At 39.5% G+C, this 19,795-nt stretch overlaps 1 long non-coding RNA gene across 1 annotated transcript in view; it reads right to left on the reverse strand.

Annotated features, from left to right (window-relative positions):
• Positions 1 to 7,866, reverse strand: part of LOC134297444 (uncharacterized) — a 182,439-nt gene extending 174,573 nt beyond the window's left edge. Inside the window, exon 1 of the long non-coding RNA XR_010004203.1 lies at positions 7,190 to 7,866. This is a non-coding gene — a long non-coding RNA (uncharacterized LOC134297444). The remainder of the gene's footprint in view (positions 1 to 7,189) is intronic.
• Between the last annotated feature and the right edge of the window lie 11,929 nt (positions 7,867 to 19,795).

The raw sequence follows: 19,795 nt of genomic DNA on the forward strand, positions 1-19,795 counted from the left end.
GGACTATAATTGATTTAATTGAGTACTATGAAAAAAATAATCAAAAAGGATGTGCGCTCATAGCCTTAAATGCGGGGAAAGCCTTTGATAAGGTGAATTGGGACTTTTTGATTATGTTAATAAAAGAGCTAGATTTAGGGTACAAATTTACAAATGCAATAAAAGCTATCTACGACTCTAAGAAGATAAATTAACAATAAATGGATTAGAAACCAAAAGCTTCTCAATACAAAAAGGTGTAAGACAAGCCTGAAATACTGATGAATGCGATCAGAGAGGATAAAAATCTAAAAGGAGCAAAAATAAGAAGATTACAAAATAAAAGCATTTGCCGACAATTTGATATGTATTGTAGAAGATCCTTTAGGAAATACAGATAAATGGCTTGGAAAAATAGAAGAATATGGAGAATTGGCTGGTCTTAAGATAAACAACAAGAAGACTATGATCCAAACAAAAAATATATAACAAAAAAGGCAAGAAAGTATCATGGAAAAGACAGGACTACAAATTACAAATAAAATCACATTTTTGGGAGTAATTATCACCCTAAAAATGCACAACTATTGAAAAATAATTAAGATGGTAACTGGAAGGAAATTAAGAAGACCCTTGAAAATTTGAAACACCTAAATCTATCCCTAATGGGCAGGATATCAGCAATAAAGATGAATACTATTCCTATTCCAAACAATCCCAATTTTGAGAAATGAACAGAATTTTAAGAATTGGAACAGAAACATTACCAAATTAATTTGGCAAAGGAAAAAACAAGAATAAAGTTTAAAAAGTTTAACAGATGAAAAAAAGAGAGGTGGCTTTAGCCTCCCTGATTTGAAACAATACCATGAAGCCTGTGCACTAATGTGGGTAAAGGATTGGACTACATTAAAACAAAACAAAATAATAACCCTGGTGGGCTTCGAATTAAGGGGAGGTTGGCATTCATACCTTTGGTACGATTGAAGAAAAAAAAGAAAAAAACTTTGGTAATCATTTTATAAGCTCTGAAATAATTAAGATTTGGGAAAAGCATAAAGATAGGTTTCATTTAAAGACTGCCCCCTATGGATCTCCTCATTGGAAACAATCCAAAGAAGAGAACTTGTCTGGGAGAAGTGGCCGACGTATAGAGAGATTTTGAGGAAACAGAATGGAGACTATATATTCAAACCACAAGAAAAAATTCACAAAATATACAAAGACGTCTCCTGGTTCCAATACAGACAACTAAAGGAATACTTTAATAAAGATAAGAAATTAGGATTCATGACAAAAGAATCAAGTTGGGATAAGATAATGCAATTGGATAAGAAAGAGATAACAAAGATATACAAGATGTTACTTTTGTGGTCTACAGTAAAAGAATGCATGACAAAATGGGCCCGAAACATTGGACTTTCGATTCAAATGGAAGATTGGGAGAAATGTTGGATCCAAAAACCAATAATAATAATAATAATAATAATAATAATAATAATAATAATAACAACAACAACAACAACAACAACAACAACAACACTTTATTTATATTTCTCCCTATCTCCCCAAGTGGACTCAGGGCAGATCACAGTACACACAGGACACATACACGGCAAACATTCAATGCCATTGAATGCAGTAGAGCCAAGACATGAGACAAGAGTATCAAGATTTGACGTTAGTTGCAACCAAAGAGCTATTTTTTTTCCAGAACTCTTTTATCCAGAAATCTCAGCTGCTGCTCATTTCAGCAAACTAAAATACACATATTCTTTTAACCTAAAGGAGAATTGGTATAAGATGATGTACCAGTGGTACACTCCAAAAATTGGCCAAGTGTTATAACAATGTAAAAGAAGAGTGTTGGAAATGTAACTCACATGTGGGATCCTTTTACCACATGTGGTGGACATGTAAGACAGCAACAAACTATTGAAAAAGGATACACCAAAACATAGAGGCGATTTTATCTATTAAAATACAAATGAAACCGGAATTCTACTTACTAGGTATGATAGATTTGGAAACAGAAAGGAATAAAGACATTTTATTTAATTACTTGGTGACGGCGGCAAGGATAACATACTCAAGACAGTGGAAGAGCAAGGAAACTCGAACAATAGAAGACTGGATGGTAATGGTGCTAGATGTCATGAATATGGATAAACTAACCTATTATTTAAAGAACACAAAGGGAATTCCAAAAAAATCAACAGATTGTACATCAGTAAAAGGGTTTATCATCATCATCATCATCATCATCATCATCATCATCATTTAATTACTTATTAATCACCCTCCATCCAAGATGCTCTAGGTGATTTACAAGATAAAATTGTAAAGGATAAAAATACATACATACAAATATTGATAAAATTAACATAGATTAAAAGCTCTAGTAAAGAGCCAGGTCTTAAGTGCTAGGGTAAAAGGCCCTAACTCACGCATGGCTCTCATATAGGGCAGCAAGGCATTCCATAAGGCAGGGGCAGAAATAGAAAAAGCTGTGCGTCTGGTCCTTTCCAAGTGCACTTCCCTAGGACCCGGTATGTAAAGTAAGTCACGTTGAGATGGTCGTTACGACCTCCGATGATGGGAGAAGGAGAGACGGTCCCTAAGGTACGATGGGCCATGGCCGTAAAGAATTTTAAAGGTCAGAACTAGCATCTTATATAGACCACGGTAATCAGTTGGAAGCCAATGCAGATGCTGCAGCACTGGTGTTATATGGCATTTCATGGGTGTTCTTGTGAGTAGCCTGTCTGCCGCATTCTGAACAATATGGAGCTTTTGGGTCGTGGACATCGGAAGGCCAACATACAGGGCGTTGCAATAGTCCAGCCTAGACGTGACCATGGCATGGATGACTGTTGCCAGAGCCTCATCAGATAGATAGGGTGCCAGTTGCCTTGCTTGTCATAGATGGAAAAAGGCCTGTTTGCTAGCAGCAGTGACCTGAGCTTCCATTGTCAGCTGCGAATCCAAAACGACACCCAGGCTCTTAACAATAGGCGAAGGAGATAGGGCAGCACCATCGAAGGTGGGTAGCAAATGGGTCAGACCAGTCGAGTGGCCATGCCAAAGAATCTCAGTCTTCGCCGGGTTCACCTTCAGTCTACTAGCACGTAACCAGTTTGACAGAGCCTCCAAACATAAGGTCAAATTGTCTGGTATTGACGTTGCTCCAGGCTCCAAGCGCAGAAGGAGTTGGGTGTCGTCCGCATATTGATAGCAATCTAGGCCGAAACTCCGAGCCAAACTAGCAAGGGGTCTAACGTAGATGTTGAAGAGAAGAGGGGAGAGAATTGCACCTTGGGGTACCCCACATAGGAGGGAAGATCTGTCAGAGACTTGATCCATATACTCCACGCATTGGCTCCGGTTTCGGAGAAATGAGTTGAACCAATTGAGGGCCTGACCGCGAACTCCGGACATGGCGAGATGGTGAATCATTAGGTCATAGCCAACGGCGTCAAACGCTGCGGTAAGGTCGAGAAGTACCAGAAGCGCTGATCCGCCGCTATCAGACTGACGATGGAATTCATCTGTGATGGCAACCAGGACTGTCTCCGTCCCATGGCCAGGGCGGACGCCTGACTGGAAAGGTCCCAGGCCGGCTGTATCATCCAAAAATTGTTGCAATTGTCCCAGTACAGCCCACTCTATCATCTTTACCTAAGAATGGAAGGTTAGAGATTGGATGATAAAAAGAAAAAAAAATTATTTAACAATTGAGGAAATACACCGGTAAGGGACCTATGTGCGGAAAAGTAGAATGGAAATGTAACACTCCTGGGCGGCGCGAACACTGGGAACCAACACAGAAGCCAATAACAATATAATATCTTTATTAAAGCAAATAAAGTTCCAAATGGAAATAAGCAGCAAAGTAGAAGTAGCAATTGACCTTCCAGAAAAGATCAATTTTACTCCAATAAGATAAAGTCTTATGTCCAGTATTAGAGTTCAAAATCCAGAACCCGAAACACACTCAAACTCCATCTGAGTTTTGAGTGGGGAAAAGAGCAGGGAGCAAGAAGAGTCCTTTAGAATAAATGTCCAAATCAGGATTTCAGGGCAAGGCAAAACTAGATGTTCAGGAGCTGAAACGCAGTCCCAACTTGGCAAGAAGGTAAACCAATACCCGGTCTACTCCAGAGTAAGCGCACCATCAGGCCGCTTGGAAATCAGGAACAAGAGATGATGATGCTTCCCAGTCAGAAGTTAAGTTGACACCGCGCCGAAGGTTTTCAGCGCAAAACTTTTATGGAAGTTCATAAGCTCCCCCAGAGCAGGCGCTGGACTCCCCAATTCTTTCCAAGAGAACTGGTCCGCCAAAGACATCACACCAGGTGCCTGCCTCCCTAATTCTTCCCAAGAGAACTGGTCTAGCCATAATCGCCTTACTCCGCTAATCTGGCGCTTCGTCGCAAACTTTGCTTCTGAGAATGGTCTGTTTTCAGAAAAGCCCTTCGATCAAACAGTAAACCATCCGGAGAACCCGGGAGAGGCTGCACTGTCTCAAGGGCATCCTTTATTGGCTCTGGCAGGGAAATGTCAACAGTAGGCATCTGGAAAGGAATTGAATCTTGCTGACTTGGGAAAAAACCCAAGTCTTCTTCAGTTTGGTCAGTAATGGCCGCGGGGTCAGGGGCCAAAGGTGCCTGAGACATCACAGGAAATCACCAATCAACTAAGAGAGAACACTTAAGAGACTTTAAATACCTTAAAGAGTGAGAATGGAAGTCAACAAAAAACCCCTCCTCAAACCCCTAAGTTTTTCCCCTTATTATCCCTTCTCCCTTTTTCCCTACCTTTTCCCCACACCCTTCCCATCCCCCTTTCTTCCCTGACCCAATTGATCCCATCGTTTTCCCCCACACCTCCCTTTATTTAAAAAAATTACCCATATCTGAAACTTTAAATAAAAACTATTTAAAAATTAATAAAAATTAATGTTGACAATTGGAGTAGTAATGTCATACCAATCTGCAATGAAGTCACACTGTTTCGCTAGAGATAAAATGGCTGCTGTTGAAAAACCAAATGGTAATTGTCTACCCATGCCAGTAGGCTTGGACAAAATAGCCACCGCTACTGAAATAAAAATAGTGTGCATCCCCCTAAGCCAGTGAGAGGACAAGATGACCAACAAAAAAAAGGGGGTGGGGTAAGTGGGCATGTGAACAGCCTGAAAACCAGGCAAATCGGGTCACAATGTAGCCTTCTGTCACGACAGACATGACTGAGGCTACAAGGTTGAGGCCAAGCTGCAAGCCAGGCCCTCATGGACTGATAAGCTGCCCAAGTGTTAGGGATTCCTCTTCTTCAGAAGAGGAAGGGGAGCAGGAAAGTGTTCCTGAATCAGAGGGGCAGTTGGAATCAGAGGAGGAGATTTTGCAAGTACCCACATTTCAGGAAAGGCGAAAGGAAACAGAGCAGAGATGTCATTCAGCTAGAATAGCTGCCAGAAATGCAGCTGAGTAATTGGGAACTGCCCTAGCAGCTGTGGGAAAACTCAGGGCTCTAAATCAGAAGCAGGTGCAGTCAGCCTTTGCTGGTAACAAAGTGACTCTAATGCCTTAGCCTTCGCTCCCCTTGTGCCTGCTTCGAGTCTGCACCTGGGAAACTGCTTCTAAGGATTTATTGCTGTTTCTTTGTCTGAAGTAAGACTGCTACTTGGTTTGTGAATTAATCAGAGACTTAAGAACTGTGTTTGCCCTAAGACTACTTTGCTTTCTTTTGCATTATACCACTGAGTGTGCTGTTCTTTATGTTTTGCTGAAGTAAAGCAGTTTTTGTGGAGAAGTCATAGTTATTATGTTTAATTTTAACTGTTAGAGTATGTATTTGTGTTTAGTTTTCACAGTAGCTGAAACAGAAGCCATCTTGTTTCAATCCACAGTAGTGCTGTTACCAAGGAGACGGAGCTGGCTAGCTCACCAGAGGAAGAAGTGGGCGGAGCCACGAAAAGAAAAAAATGGGAGTTTTAAAAGAAGCCAGTGAGTGCGTGGCTGGAGGCTTTTCAGTCAAGAAGGGCTGAGGAGACAGGCCTGGCCAAAATCTTTAGTCAAGGCAGACTAAAGGGAGCCTAGTCAAGATCTCTAGTTTGGAAGGACTAGTGATCAGGAATTTGATCGGTAGTAGATCAAATTAAAGGCTTTTATTGTAGTTGGGACATTGTTCACTAAGGAGCTCAGCTGAGGTTAGAGTTCGCTACAATTTATATCATCAGTAGGAGAGTGAGAGTGGAAGTACACCAGAGACTATTGTTGTGGTGGTTATAAGAGTTATTAAACCACTTGTTTATCTAAAGTTCCATAAGTAAATCAGTCAACCTGCAACCATAAGCTTTGTACGCAATAAACTTGTTGATCTTTGTTAACAACTGACTCATTTCATCTCATCTGCGTCTGTGGAGCCAAATTTCATCGGTGATAATTCAAAAGCCTCACGTTGGTGGCAGTTACCTTAATAAATCACCTAATTGGGGAAGAGTAATAGTCACAGTTACCTCAGAAAGGGAACAACAACACAGAAATCCCTAACTACAGAGACAGAGGCTAGGATCTTGAAATAAAGATCACCCCCTGTAATATTTCCCCTCATATAAAGGTGATATATATATATATAATCTAGAGGGATTAAAAGATTCAAAAATCCCCTCAGCAGTGGAAATAGCATTTATAATTTGCTTTGACATTGTTGTGACTGCGCCTTCGGGGATTATGGTTGATGGGGATGGAATTCGAAGAGGAAGAAAAAACCCTCGTGATGAGGGTTCACTGGAGGAGTTGCGCAGGAAGCGACTTAGAGAGCTATATGGGGGATCTTCTGAGGAAGATTCAGATGGGGAGATGGATGCTGAGGAACAGGTGGTGGCTGGGGAAGCGGGCACTGAATGGGCACAGCCACCGGAGATGTCTGGGGATTTGGGGTCTATGGATACTTCTGAACCTGGGGGTTTTGCAGGAGCTGATCCCAATTGGGATGCTTGGAGAAGGGAGGATGGTTCTTTAAGTGTCCATGGGGCTAAGTGTGGGCAGGATGATTGGGACTCCGACGAATTGCTAGGTACTCCAGATCCACGAGCTCTAGCTGCGTGGAGCTCAGACTCTGAGTAGATTTGGGACACCTGGTGTTTGGGTGTGAGTGTTTGGTCACCCAGGAGGAAGGGGAATAAAATGGGAATGTTTGGCCACTGCACTTTGCGTGTGGCAAGGTGTTGCTGAGGCGCCATTGGGATCTCTGTGTTTCCATGAAGACTGGACTTGGACTATGATTTGAATCTGCTGTTATCACCTAGCTTGGCTCTCGCTGTGTCTTATCGTGGACCTGTTTTGGATGACTGCACCCTCTTCAGACCTTGGATCGGAATTTGACCTTGCTACTGCCTTCGCCCTGTGATTGATGACTACTATCGGCTTTTGATTCCTGGCTTGCTCTTTGGACACCGCTGTTATCTCCTAACCTGACCTTGGAATCCCGGACGACGTCTTTTCACCATCCTTTTGGAGCCTTCGGCTTTATCCACATTGTGGAAGCAGTCTACTGCATTCTTAGTTTGTTTGTTTGTTTCCTGACCAATTTGGTGTTTTCTTTTGGGAACTGTTCCTTTGAAAACTACAGAGCCGGCTGGCAGGGCTTGGACTCAGAAAGTGCAGTTTGCACTAAGTTTGTTTAGTTTTGTTTTTACCTGCTTGTGTTGCTGAATTATATTTTTGTTTGAACTGCTCTTGAAGCACTGATAGTGAAGTGTTTCAAGGTTTTTTCTGTGTTAACATTACTTTTTGGCTTATCTGCTGAATAAACTCTATTTTTGTTCGCTAATTGGCGTCTGACTCTTGACAGACATCATTACAATTGGCTTGAGTCTTCCCAATTGGCTTTAGCACCATCACATTTTCATTTACTTACCACATTGTTTTAAGGCTGTTCTTGAAAGACAAAACAGGCCACCAAAACAGCAGTGATACTGGGTGCCAGAACTTAAAACTGTGCAGTCAAAAGATTGAATCCAAAACATATGAAATTATGGAGCAGCACTAACTAGATCATACTGTCTCAGCTTAAGAGAAATAAAATTGAACAAACACAAAAGGCTGGATCTCAGTACAGCAGCAAGATGGCTGCCTTGATCTTCAGAAAGACCTCATAAAGCTACAGAGAAGAAGCAAAATGGTGGTCCCCAGTGCAGCAGCAGGATGGCTGCCACAAATCTCAAGAAAGACTTCATAAAATGGTGGTTATGCACATGGGTTGGGCCAACTTGCAGCATAAGGAACAGATGCCCAGCAATTATGCTCTTGCAGCAGACATCAAGGCTGCCTGAACATCTGATGCCCAGGAAGGCCCTACAGGCCCAGGCCCGATTGCCTTGGACAATGAGTCCCAACCTCCTGCCAGGCAAAACAGCCAAATTGCAACTTAGAGGCCGATAGGGCCTAAAGCTCAGGCTCAGCTGAAGCCTTGATATCAAAGGCTCTAAAGGCCCTGAAAGGAACTGAGTCAGCTGCACCAGCCCAGGAAAGGCAAATAAAAGATAATCCACCCCAGACTCAAATTATTAACAGGTAAATGGGGAGCGGGTTGGGTGGTACTAAAAGGTAAATTCCAATAAGTAAGTAAACAAAAAGTATTAGTAAGGAGTCAGAGAAATGCTCCAATTCCTTTTCCAATCACTAAACTGGAAGCAACAGCTAATGTTGCTGCCTTCTCCCTCCTCCAAAAAAATTCATAGACACACACAGAGATCTGTGGCTGTCCCCTATAAACAAAGTCAGCCTCTCCCAAGTATGCCACGGTCTGACCAGGGAAATTATTGTCTGGCTCCACCCTCAGATGCCAACAAATTCATTTCCCACATTGCCACTGCTTTACAGTGTGATAAATGGGCTTCACTTAAAAGCATGGAAAATTTGGGATTACTGAAATAATTTTTGATTTTCTTTGTTTTGGTTTGTCTTCAAATACCAATAGCAGCTTAGGCTTAAAGCTTTATTTCCACAGAAGGTTATTATGGATATCTGTGAGTAAAAAATAGTTTCCTTCCAAAATGTGCCATTTGAGCACGCTTTCAGCCTGGGTTCCTGCAAACAGCATAGCATTATAATATGTAAATACTGGCCTTTAGGACATTGTAAAACTGGAGCAACGTGACCTCTTAAAGCATTGTGTTTTTCCAAAGCTGTTAATCTTGCTGATATTTTGGAGAGTATGAGACTGCACGCAGCAAGGCAAAATTCCACTTTTGTAAATCCTGAAAAAGAGTTTGACTTGCTAACAAATAACCAATTAGGGAAAGAAATAAAAAAGGATGAGATAAAAACAACAACAAAAAAGAGATATCTGTGCTTCCTTCCAGGTCATTAACATCACACAGCAAGGTTATCTACCTCCAAATAAGCTGCTGTGACATTTAAACAAATAGATCCTAACTGCATTCAATCTAGGTCATGCTCTCCAGTTCTAAGCATATGAAGAGTTGCAATACTGTGCTGCACTTTCTTATCACAGTAAAAAGAGTAAAAGCTGTTCTTTACAACCCTCCAACAAGTCCTGCTGAGAAGTACTCTACACATCAACACAGATGTGCTTGGAAAGGCTAACTTCTAGCTGCCTCACAAAAAAACCAAAACAACAACACTGGTAGAAACTCTGTGTGGTTTTATGGTCATAAGAACCTTGGTCACTCACTTCAATGATTTCTCAATTGAAGGTGTACTTCATCATCATCATCATCATCATCATCATCATTGGCAATCAATCGTGTCTGAGTAGGATGGTCTTCCAAGTGTAGGGTTTTGGTAGTGGGTCCATAGGTGACTATGGAGACTTATATTGACCCGCATGTTCTTCCACAGTGAGAGTATCGGTTTCCAGGAGGAAGGTGGTCACTGTCAGGGTTAACTTGATGTATCTTCCTCTTGGCATCAGCAATATCAGCAATATCATCAGCATATTGGAGTTCTGTAACAGATGTTGTGACCTTGGTTTTGGCTTTCAGTCTACTGAGGTTAAATAGCTTGCCATCTGTCTGATAGACGACTTCCATGTCGGTAAGAAGCTTCCCATCATTGTCCTAACTGTTAAAACCCCCAGAAACAAAGACTTTTGTAGCTTAATCACTTAAAGCACCTTCTCAAAACTTTCTGAAAACAATGTGATCAAATCGTAAGGATTCTTGCTCTTGGGTAGACTTCTTTTCTGAGGAGTTCTTTTATTTTAAGGAATTTATTTTCTGCCACCTAGTGAACCAACATTTGACTCTCCATCAAATGAATTAAAGTGGTAATGCAGGTTCAAAAATGAAAGCAATTACAAGATGCTTTTATTTGGAGATTTGCTACGTACACACAGCAAATTTCAGGTTGTTAGGTTTCACAGTTTAGGAGCCATTGTGGAGAAGGCAGATCAGACAGGAGGATGGACAGATTTTTAAAAACACATCTTTTTATCAATACAGTCATGTTTTTTGGAATGGGGCAGCAATTTTACCATGTAAAAGAACTATTTAGGAATATGCCAAGATTTCTCATATATCCAGTCTGGAATTGCTTCCAGAAGTTTTATTACAACACCCATAATATTTTACTTACAATGATGGAAAATGTGGTAGTTGTCCAGTCAGCAAATGACAGTTGGTATGTGCTCACGTATACTTTACCTGCGGTCTCATCACACTTGAGTATTTTCCCACTTCAATCCACTTTAAATGCAGTGACTGCTTCCTGCAGAATTCTGGAGCTTGTTGTTTAGAGAGACCCAGGTCTTCCCTGGATGATTCATTTAAAGCCCCCCCTCCCCCCCAAACTACAAGCCTCAGAATTCTGCAGGAGGCAGTCGCAACATTTAAAGTGGATTGAAGTGGAAAAATGCTCAAGTGTGATGAGGGCCTAGGTCAAGTATTGGTGAACACATACCAGCTGTCATTGCTGACCGGACATCTATCACATTTTCCAACATTGTACGGGTGTTGTAATAAAACTTTTGGAAGCAATTAGTTTCCCTCAGCCCTTTGATATGTTTTAATTTTAAAAATATTCTCCTTGCACATTTTAGGTGGGAGATTTCAGCTTACCAATGCTTATTTTCATGCTTGCTAAAATTATTTGGTTATTTTATTCTACATTGTTGTAAGTTCTGCTTATTGATTTGTGTTTTATTAGGGACTATAATTTTAACTAGATTCATCTCTGTGTCTCCAGGAGAACTTCTTCTGGATTCTCTTTTATAGATACATTTTTCACACCATGAATATTTAGTTCAGTTTTATTAGAACTCTATTTATAGAAAAATTGAATGTACCAATCTGGAATTGAGATGAAATGTAACACTCACATCCATTTATAGAAATAGAATATCTGGTAAGAAAGTAGAAAATTTGACATCATATGTAAATTGAAAATTTTATTATCAAAACCTCAATTTCCCTGTACACATGGCTGTAGATAAAACTATTATGATCAATGCTATTTTTTAAAAAACAAAAACAAAAACATTATTCTTGGGATTGTTGTATGTCTTTCTGGCTGTGTGGCTATACAACAACCCTGTGATCCCAGCCATGAAAGCCTTCGACAACATATTGAACATTATTCTTATTTATTACATCATTTCTCTCCCGTGCCTCCCACCCCCAATTCATAAGACCTTAGGGCAACATATACAGTAGAGTCTCACTTATCCAACACTCGCTTATCCAACATTCTGGATTATCCAACGCATTTTTGGAGTCAATGTTTTCAATATATCGTGATATTTTGGTGCTAAATTCATAAATACAGTAATTACTACATAGCATTAATGCGTATAGAACTACTTTTTCTGCCAAATTTGTTGTCTAACATGATGTTTTGGTGCTTAATTTGTAAAATCATAACCTAATTTGATGTTTAATAGGCTTTTCCTTAATGCCTCCTTATTATCCAACATTTTCGCTTATCCAACATTCTGCCGGCCCGTTTATGTTGGATAAGTGAGACTCTACTGTATTAAAATCAAGTCAGACCATTTAAATCAGGGAAACATAGGTGTAAAATGTATTAGAAACATTTAAACAACACTGGTTAAGACAATTTAGAACAGGGATCCTCACACTTTTTAAGCAGAGGGCCAGTTCACAATCCTGTAGACTGCTGGAGAGCTGGACTACTGTTTGAAAATCGAGAACAAATTATTATGCACACTACACACATCTTATTAGTAGTGCAAAAAAAATGAAAGAACGATGCAATATTTAAAATGAAAAACAATTTTAACCAACATAAACTTACTAGTATTTCAATGAGAAGGATGGGCCTGCTTTTGGCTGATGAGCTAACAATTAACAATCAAGTTAATTAGGATTGTTGTTGTTGTTTGCCTTCAAGTCATTTCACACTTAAGGTGATCCTAAGTCTAAAGTTTAGGAGGGTGCATCTGACCCATGGACCTTAGTTTGGGGACCCTAATCATGCATATTTGTATGAAATCAATTGGGACCCAAAGGCTTCAGTGAAAACTTTGTTTTTATTTTGTTTTTAAATAATAACAGGCCACTAAAAGAGATTATTCTATTACTGGTCTACCACCTAAAAGAAGATGCTCTCCCATGTCCTCCCATAAAGGAACTAAAGGCAGCTAACACCAAATGTGACACAATACAAATTTTAATAATAGCCAATGCATATAAGTGTAAATCTATGTATGTATGTATGTATGTATGTATGTATGTATATGCCAATTATATCATTGTGTCATGAAGCATAAAATTTAAAATACAATTAAAATTACCATTGAAATTGTACACCCCACCCCCCAAATCCCACTCAGAACATCACCAGCTGCCTGGCCGTCTTCATTCCCTAAATCCTTGATGGCAAATGTACATCTTCATCTATCTATGAAAAGCTAGCAGGGGTGGGAGTTTAGTTGAGAATTTTCTAAGACATCTTCAGAGTCAGCTCTCATGGCATATTGTTCCCCCTTGTGGGAAGCAGAGGAGGATGCCTTGTTCAGGCATGTATAGAACAAGACATTTCCTGTACAGGCAGCCTTCGGGTTATAAACATCTGACTTACAAACAACTCATAGTTAAGAACGGGGTGAAACAGCATGAGAAAAATCTACCTCTACAAAGAGAAATTCACTCCTGAAAGAGTTATCATGGGGAAAAGGGGTCTCCGCTGAAGTTTTCTCACCAATCCTTGTTTCTACAAGACACATTTTTCAAAATCCAATTCTCACAGGCACAGAAAGTGAGATGAAATCTTCCAAACAGGGGCACAGACAGCTAAAGAAACACCATCCAAAGCTAAATATATTTCTGGCTGGAGTTACACTTTAAAAAGTACCTGTTCTGACTTACATACAAATTCAACTTAAGAGCAAACCTATAGAACAGTGTTTGCCCTCAAACCCCCTGAAATAAAGAGCTAACACAATAAACTTGGGTTTAAACTGGGAAACTTTATTAAATGTTATCTAATTAACTCTTAAAATTGTAACTTGAATCTAACTCTTAAGTGTTATCTATGAATTTGATGAGGCATAAGCCCATACTGGTGGTCCTTCCCGACCATCCCTTTAACTGAATTCAGGGTGAAACACCAGGTCGCCAGTGGGGATAGACCTAGAGATGCAAGTTTGTGTAGTATCTCCTTTGGCCAACTAGATTGAAAGTTGTCCTTCATAGAGAGTGGTGCAAGGCCCAGGGGTGCGAGGGATAGTCTAAGCCAGTAATTCAATATTACCATCCACACCCTGGCCTCAACCCTCAGGAAGCATGGGATATGACCAGGCCAAAGCCCAGATCAAACAACGCATAACAGACATTGAACGCCAAATAGATCTGTCTAATGCCCCTTCCTTTATCACCAGTGGAGACAGTAGGGGCTCTACCTCCCCTATGGAATATTTCACTAAGCTGGAGGTAGCCAACCATCGAAGAGCCTTCACCTTGGCTCGATGCCATGTGCTTCCATCTGCAGTACTGGAAGGTCGTTACCAGAAGACCCCATACTCTGAGAGGCTATGTCCCTGTGACTCAGGTCACATAGAAACAACAGAACATGTGCTTCTGCAGTGCCTGTTTTATAGATACATTCGTTCGCGTCTCATTACGCCATGGACAACTAAATACCCAGGACGCTCTGGATAATTTTATGTAACTCTCAGATACCATCTCGGCTGTGACATACAACGTTGCCAAGTTCTGCATGGCTGCAATTAAAATTCGGCAGACGATGATTGAGAGCCAAAAGACTTAAGCATCTCCTACAGAGTATAGATGGGGAATCAGAAATAGACTGATAATTATGGTTCTAGACTGTTATTTACAGTTATGGTTACTCCCCCCTCCCCCCGGTGTCATCCCCACTCACTCCCAGAGGATCCTGTGAGATTAGTTGGGCTTCAATAGTTACTTCTATGTGGTCTTTAGCCTAGATTTTAAATTGGTAAATAATTCAATTTTATAATGGTTTTTAATTTTTTATTATAATTTTATTATTATTAATGAAGTCTGACATGGATGTACAGAACTGGGTACCCCTGTTACAAGCTGGTCATTGACCATAATAAAAGTTTACTACTTACTACTACAGGTTGCCAGTGTAACTAAACCTGGATGACCTAAAGGGGAATGTGGTGGAGAGTTCTGCCTCAAGGATGATTGAGGTCATAGTCTCCCATTCCTTGGCCATAATCGTTTCCTTTCACCGGGGTTGTTTGAACCCTAGGCGAGGTTTACCGCTTCTGGCCTACACCAAAAACTGAGGTGCCTTGTGGTGCACACCGAATGATGCAATTCCCCTATCAATTCCGATGGCAACCCTATTTAAATGACCTCCCAATCTGCCACTATAAACAGTATAAGGTAGGTGAAAAACCCTCCTAGAACATAAGCGGGGGGAAAATGCCTACCCGGCTCCACTAGGCAACCACATAAGCTATACTGTTAGCAGTGGGTGGGCAGGTCGATGTTCAAGAAGCAAGTGACAAGGGGGCTGGCTGCTTCCTAGAAGCCTTGCCCCCTTCCAGAACTCTCTCTTCCAGTGGGAGGGGGCAAAGCCACTTCCCTCCCCCAGCTCTGTGGGGTGGGGGAATTTATTCTCAACATAGGGTCCCCAGATGTTTTTGGCCTTCAACTCCCAGAAATCCTAACAGCTGGTAAACTGGCTGGGATTTCTGGGAGTTGTAGGCCAAAACATCTGTGGACCCCATGCTCAGAACCACTGCTATAGAACCTATCTTGTTCATAACTTGGGGACTGTCTGTACTAGTAATACATTTAGTGTTCTGAGTATAACCCTCACCACCTTGAATACAGAGGACAATTGTTTTGGCAGCCAATGCAACTCATTCAAGAATAGTGTTGTATTGTTTCCATGCAATATTCTGCTCGAGAATCTGATTGCTGTGTTTGGCACTAGTAGCAATTTTCAAGTCATCTTCAAAGTCAGCCCTACACATATCAAATCCCCACAGTCTAATTGGGAAGTTAGCGAGCTGCCAAATTCCACCTTTTAAAATCCTACCTGCAATTAAAATGGTGCATATTCTTAATCTGAATTCTGTTTATGCAAATTCAACACACTTATTATTTTTTCTATCACTATATTTCAGTCTTTGTACCATTTTCATAGTAACTACTCTACTGAGAAACCCAACAAAGTAATGTTTAAATGCAGGAATTTTAACAGAAAGACCCAAGTTCAAATCCTTATCGAATCATGGAATTTAGCATGGGGGCTTAAACTGTCACTAATTTCTCATCAAATTTGCCATTAAATTGTTCTGGCAATTAATAGCAAGACAGAGATCAGGTAAAATGGTTATGTATGTTTCTGGTATGGTAAATCATTTCCTTTTCCTTCTCCTCACTATCCAGTAAGAAAACCAGAGAGCCATCACCACATTCAGGAGTCACATAAGACTAGATAGCATTACCACATTAAGAGTCAAATAAGACTAGATTGGAGAGTTGCACATTCAAAACAAGGAGGAGGAAGAGGAGAAATCCAAATGATTGATAGTCCAAAATTCTAGTCATTGACATCTTACAGATTGAAACAAAGGATAAAAATATTATTTCTATTCCAGAAAACAGCACAGAATCCTAACTATCCAAGTAACCATGTCCACCAAATTTACTAGCTGAACAAGATCACATGGGAGAGTCCAACTTCACCTTTGCCAACATAATATTAATCAGTAACAATTTACAGGGAACTAATAAGAAGAAATTAAATACCTCAGACCTTTAAACCTTGAGCACTTGTCTTGCCATAACAAATTTTTCCCACCTGCATAAAAGTGAGCAAAGTACATAAAATGTTCTGAATGCAACCCAAAAGGGATTACTGCATGAAGCAATTAACATTTTACAAGCCCCCAGCTTTCCATTGCCTTATCCTATAGTGTGACAAGTAAGAGTAGATCAAACCCCTCCTTCTTTCTGGCTATTCAAGTGCCCAGTTCTGACATCGGCAGATACAATGGCCAATCAATGGGAGGGAGCTCTGATCAACTCAGGGAAAAGGTAATAGCAGTAGTATCCATCTGGAGAGTGGATCAGGCTGAAATGGACCCAATCCACCCTTTCAGGATGACATAAAGCCTAAAGATACTGTGAGGTTTCCTGTAAATTCCTGTGCATCTGCTAATTTGGCTTAAAACAGAACAAAGTCAGTTTAAAACTTGAGATACTGCATTGTGAAGACAGCCAACACTGGATCTGGGGTCAGTTGACTTTAAAAAATCAAGTTGACAAACCCTTAGTCATACTTATGGATGAGCCACTGGAATCAATAGGGCACAGAAATTGATTAGTAATTTTTCACTTTGATTTTAATGGGCCTGCTGAAAGTATGACTGTTTGAAATAAAGTTGACAAGCTCTTAGTCATGCTTACTGATGGTCCACTGAAATCAATAGGACTTAAGAATTCAAGTGATTTTTCTGTTTGATTTTGATGGGCCTGCTGTATGAAACTTCTAATATTCTGAAGCAATGGAAAACTTGAGTTAGGAGATTACTTCTCTCAAGGCAGAGACTACTTGCCAAATGTGTACCATTATCTCAAAACACACATTCATGATGGGAATAATTCTATTGGTTATAATTTTACTGGACTATAACAATGTCTAGAATGTTTACAAAGGTTATGGTTAGATAATGAATTTTAAAATTCAGCCTTTTAAACAGATATGAGAATAATATTTCTTCAATAATAATGCTCAACACCTGGACTGAAATTTTATCTAGAAAAGAATGAAGACTGGTGCAAATTCCTCTCTTTTTTATTATAGTTTATACATTGCCATGTTTCTATAGTGAGGACCATTGCTTGATCTCATAAAGAGACATGCATATTGATTTCACAGTGTCTGCAGCTGCCTAAATTCCACATTTTTCTATTGATATAATAAGCATTGCTTGTGTGTATTGATTGCTTACCCCATGGAGTATTGCCAAATTGCTACTGTGGAATGTAATGATGCTGAACATTCCTTGCACAGACAATGGGGTAATGTTTAGCTACTCTGTGTCCTATTCATTTAGGTTTACTAATAACCTACTTAATCACTCCTCCTCTGAACCAAAAGCAGATGAAAAGCATAATATAATGCCATTTAAAACATATTTCATAAATACAAAGCAAGGTAAATTAATTCTTCCATCCACTTTCCCATTGACTGGTCTGACTGCCAATTTAGTTTAATATGTTGCAAGCCTTTGATAGAACAATACAATGTCATTTATCATTGGTTTCGGCAAGCCCAAGTCTTATTAAGTCAGTACTTCATTCTGTAAATAGACTGTAAAAATCAATGGCATCATTTAGGGGGTAAGATATTAGGGTCCCTTGCTTCATAGAGCAAGCAAAATCGGGCTCCATCCCCCCGCCCCACCCCATTCTGCCTATGCAAAAACAGAGCTTAGCATCATTAACAACTTTAATTATCTGGCATTGATACTGTGTGCTGATTAATGAAAATTGCTACAGCACTTAATGTTAAATGGGTTGTGTGTGTATGCCAAGAGTCTTCGTATCTGTCATTGTTATTTATTATTGTTAATAGAACTGTGCAAACATTGGAGTAACAGAATCCTAAATTATATGAAAGCTGTCTAGTTCCAGAACTCATCCCCTCTTTATTAAAGCCACTGTCTTTCTTTCTTTTTTTAAAAGACTCTGCAAAAATATCCCATGCATCTTTTCACATCTATTGATATGGAAGTGCCAAAAAGAGATCTGTAATCAGCAAAGAGACCTCCAATTTAACAAGTGTCGTAGCACATAATTAGTCACTCTTATTTGTCACACTACAGGATTGTGCAGTTCAAAACTGAGAATTTATAATCACTCCATTGGATTGTACACTAATCCCTTTGGATTGCATTCAGAGCGTTTTATATACTTTGCTAACTTTTATGCAGGTGGGAAAGATTTGTTATGGCAAGGGCAGGCACTGGAGGCTTAAAGGTCTCAGGTACTTAATCTTGTTTAATTGGTCCCCTGTAAATTGTCATTGATTAATACTATGTTGCAAAAATAAAGGTGGATTTATTTCCAAAGGTGGTCAAAGGTGAATCAATTTGGACTATATACAAATACCTGAAAACCATGGGATACAGATACATCCTTTATTTCTTCTTTTTGGGGTTTTTTTTTTTTACAAATTCTTTTTTAAAAAAACACAAAAAATACATATTGTAGACATACAAAACATTTACAATTCCCATCACCAACACGAGGATTGTTTTCTTTTTACATATTCGTTTCTTTGTGAGACAATCTTTATATCTTTATCTTTATCCATTTTCATGCTATATACTATATAACATTTGTATCTTATTTCTTATGGCTTGATCTCCAGACTGATTCATGATAAAGTTCTTTACCCTTGTCCATCTTTCTTCCATTTCTCTTGTTCTATTTTCATTAGTTTTTACAACATTTAGTTTCACATTCATAATTTCAAATTCCATTTGCTCCACCATATATTGGAACCATTTACTTACTGTCCATTTTGATTTATCTTTCCACCCTAATACTATTACTGCTTGTGCACATTCAATTATTGCTTATTTTATTTCCCTTTTATTTCCCGTTCCCTCTCTTTTCCCTATTACCGCTATTTCCTTTGTTATGACCCACTCATTTCCTAGTATTTGATTTGACTCATTTTGTATAGTCTCCCAAAAATATTGTACATATTCACATTCCCACATCATGTGCATAATCCACCCTTTCTGATTACATCCATGCCAGCACTGACTACTCCCCTTTTTATAGTAGTATGCTAATTGGCAGGGTGTACGATACTATTTGTGCAATATTTTCCTCCTCATTTCTCGTACTCTGGTATTCCTTTTCATCCCTATTGTCTCTACCACATTTCTCATTTCTTGTTCCATGATTTGCAACTCCGTTTCCCACATACTTTTCAGATCCCGTATTATACATCCATCAGCCTCTATCAGCATTGTATATATTTTGCTGCCCTGTGCCTTCTTTCCTTCCCCCTTTTCTCTTATTATCTTTTCAAAGGCGTTATCTTCTCTCTTAACCATATTAATATTTTCTTTTATTTTGCAATATGCACAGATTGCTCTTATCTGTAACCAATTTTCTTGTCCAAGCCATTGTTTATTTTTTTCTCTTACCGTTCCCTCTCTGTCATATAGTTGTTCTACTCTCTCTATTTCTTTTTCCTTCAATATTTGAATATTTCTATTCATATTTGATTCCTTATCCTTATTAATTATCCATACTGTTGACATTTTAGATTTGGTCCTATTAATTTATCTATATTTCTCTTATCCC

Source organism: Anolis carolinensis, chromosome 3 (assembly GCF_035594765.1).
Source record: "Anolis carolinensis isolate JA03-04 chromosome 3, rAnoCar3.1.pri, whole genome shotgun sequence".
NCBI classification, from domain to species: domain Eukaryota; kingdom Metazoa; phylum Chordata; class Lepidosauria; order Squamata; family Dactyloidae; genus Anolis; species Anolis carolinensis.